Below are 3,687 nucleotides of genomic sequence, written 5' to 3'. Positions count from 1 at the left end.
TATTTGGAATGTGGAATGTTATTAATAAATAGTGTTTGCATACATTTTCTTGAATGATGACTTTACATTGAGGAATACATTAATACTGTGATGATCGAGAGAGTTCAAAAATAAAAAGAGAGTGATCACGCCAGTCTCAGAGAAAAGGGATTTAATGAATAAAGTGCACAAACACAAAACCCGTGACATAATAAAATGACACAAATAAATAAAGGACACAATATCCAGCAGTCAACTGGTACAAAGACAAGACATATATAGACAGACAAACGACCCTCAGGTGTCAGGTATCCTAATTGACGACATCCACCTGAAGGCCGAACACAATGCAACAACGTGACAAGAAAGAATTGCTGTTGCAGACGGAGGCGGCCGGCAGGGGGCCTCCGTAACATGACATATACATCTTAGACAAATAATTATCTATAATAAACACAATTTTTATTATTTTCTTTTTGTAAAAAGATGTTAAATGATTATTGCTACAAAATTATCAGGCATATTCTCAGAAAACAAATATTCTCAGATTTTTTTTTTTTACACTACTGAAATATATATAAATATACTGTTTAAGCAGGTGCAATGTGATGTCAGTATTGTTTTAATAAATGTGTCTCGCCATCTACTTCACAATTACAAGGATCTCTAAGCAAACCCTTTTGAAAATGTGACAGGGTCTGCTTTATTGTCATTTGGGCATTTGTTCATTATGATTGCTCAGTTATCAATGGCCCATTTGCTTTGAGTCCATCCTGGTTTGGAGTTAACAGATTAACTGCAGCCATTTACTCACTAGGTGTCCAAACCCCTCCCTCATGGCCCTGGCAGAAAGTCGTGCTTACCCGGCATCCTCTTCCCAGCTGCACTTCACACACTTCCTACCTGCCGGTTTCATGTCCTCTCACCTTTGACCCTTCCTTTCACTCTCGCCAAGGCCCGCACTCCCCGCAGAGACGAGCATCCACAGCAAGCCGTCCGCTTAGCGCCACGTCCGCTAAAGGCACTGCTGCAGCTGCCTGTCCATCGTGACTAAGCACCCTCTCCATCACTGCAAATGACGACGGTTTTAACCGTCCTCCCATATTTTTTCCTGTGCCTCCCCCTCCCCATTCAGTGCTCCAGCTCATGCCCCCCCCCCCCCCCCCCCCCCCCACCGACACCCCCCACCTCCCCACCCAGGCCCCCATCCACTCCTTCCGTCAGCCGCGCGGCTCTCTGTCCTCTCCTGTGGGACAGCTGAACAGTACGGTAGTGAATGGACCGAACCCAAGGACGTGTTAATGTGTAGCTGCTCTTTGTGGCCCACGCCTTGTGCGGGACAATAGATCGGACAGGCATGAAGGGGAAATGGAGTCGGTGGGCGCACGGAGCCGTTTCATTCAAACGAGAAGAAAGGGGACTCACGGATCCTCCATTGTCTTATTTGTGTGTATGCGTTTAGTGAAGCGTGATGATGTCGCAGTTTAGGACAGACCTGTGGGGACGTTTGCACAAGAAGATCGAGCACCTACGCTGCTTAAGAGTGGCTTAAGAGTTTTATGATCCCCTGTTTATAAATACAAACGTGAAGCTCAGCTGAATATGGTTAAAAACGCTCAACAGAGTGTTGACTCTAAACAAATTTAGAGTAGGGATAATAATAAGAATGTTCTTTACAATAATAAAAAATTACTAGCATAATTTTTTTTTTATTCCTAATTTTTAATATATAAAATACTTTACTGAGTGATATGTTCACCAGAAGAGCAAAGTGTTGCAAACGGAACCATTCACTAAGTCCAAACTTCAAACCTCCACTCTCTGCCTCACAAGAGCAATTCGGTATGCTAATAAAAGCTCTTTCATTGTGATTGGCTGGCTCGTTAAAGTGCCTGAGAGGCTATTGCTGAGCCTTGTGATTGATCACTGCCTGACAGGCTCAGTGTTGGGATGGGGCTAAACCGGATTGACACTGTCATCAAATGAAGAGGGGAGGGGTGGAGCAGTGAACAAGCTGACATGGTGACACACACACACACACACACACACAGCTCTACCGCTCTACCGCCCTACCACCCTGCCTCTTTGGCTCTTTTCCTCCCACACATAAACACACATACTCCTCTTGACCACTGTGAGCCTCACTTGCACTGTAGGCTTCAAGGTGTTTCCAGAAGGCAGGCTCTGCCGCCGTCTCCGTGCTAGGTCAGGATGGAAAGGCCCATGTGGGGTGTGGAACCCACTGGTCTTACGGGTGGTGTGGGACACATAGGGTGTTGTGTGATGCTCAGTTCAGCAGCTCGGTTCACTAGCAGTGTGAGAGGAAGTTCCTTTTAAGTCAGGCAATGTCCATGGAGCAGACCCAGTCCGCCTGCTCTCCACAGAGCTGTATGGATGCTCATATTCACACACAGAATTCAATAAAATACAGTATGCATGCAAAACAAGTATCACAGTATCATATAGTAACACACCTGTAACATCACTCCCAAATATGTCTGTAACTCAATTCTCTCTCTCTCTCTCTCTCTCTCTCTCTCTCTCTCGCTCTCTCTCTCTCTCTCTCTCTCTCTCTCTCTCTCTCTCTCTCTCTCTCTCTCTCTCTCTCTCTCTCTACCCCTCTCCCTTGCATTGCTTTCCCTGTGTATGGGACTGTCAGTGACCGCTGGCACTGGGCCTAATCAGCTGACTGGCACCTGGCCCTTTGCTGCTTGGATAACAAACGCCCTGACACATGCACAAAGAGACAGCAAGCAGCCAGGCAGGCCAGCCCAAGGGTTGAGACAACCCCAGCCGTGTGTGCAGACAGGGCTCCTGCTTTTAAAATGGCTTTGATAAGTGATCTGAGTGCAGACTAATGCAACGCCTCAACAGAAAACCTTGTAAATCTGATTTCTTATAGAATACCATGTTCCATCTCAAATGAGCCATTTGGGCATCATGTGCCACAATTTTTGTTTCTCTCAGAATTAAGACTGTAAGACCAAGAACCGCTGACATAATATTCAAGTGATTACCTGAACAGGTTCAGTAAAGCCCCGTTTTAAAATTATTAGTTCCAGTACTAAAATCTGACTGGCTGAGCCATACCCTTTGCCATCATATAATACCCCATATACGGTACATGCTCATATGTGCGCATACATCAACTGCATCATTCCTAACACTGTCATTCCCATCGCTGTGGTAAAATCCGTCAAATGCACAAGGTCGTTTTGTTTATTGTGATACAACAGATCAGAGCTTAATTCCATAGACATGACATAGCATAGGCTCTATTAGCTACTGGGGTCCTTCTGTGGGACTTCTTCATGGGATTAATTTTTAACACTGATACAGTAGATGCAACGCAATTTTTTAAATATAAATCCTTAAAAAAAAACACAGTTCTAAAAATGAAGACTTTCACCCTGAGTCTGTAAGCCAAATTAACCAGATCACTCTGCCCTTACGTCTGTTCTAATCACAGAATTTAGACAATCATTAGAAATGGAAAGCACTTAGATTGAATGTCTATCAATGCAAAATCACAGCAGGAAGTACTGTTGAAACATGTAGTGTTCTTGCCTTGAAGGAGCTGCCATAATTGTTTAATATCTAGTTTTAATTTCAGAAGTTAACAAGGCATGACCCATCTAACGGTAAATGTACAGCTAGAAACATTTATGTGTATGTGTATAAATGTTAGGGGGTGGTGAAGGGTGGGTG

The sequence above is a fragment of the Brachyhypopomus gauderio genome, chromosome 20 (genome assembly GCF_052324685.1).
Source record: "Brachyhypopomus gauderio isolate BG-103 chromosome 20, BGAUD_0.2, whole genome shotgun sequence".
NCBI lineage: Eukaryota > Metazoa > Chordata > Actinopteri > Gymnotiformes > Hypopomidae > Brachyhypopomus > Brachyhypopomus gauderio.
The sequence above is the reverse complement of the archived record's forward strand: the minus strand, read 5'-3'. Positions refer to the sequence as shown.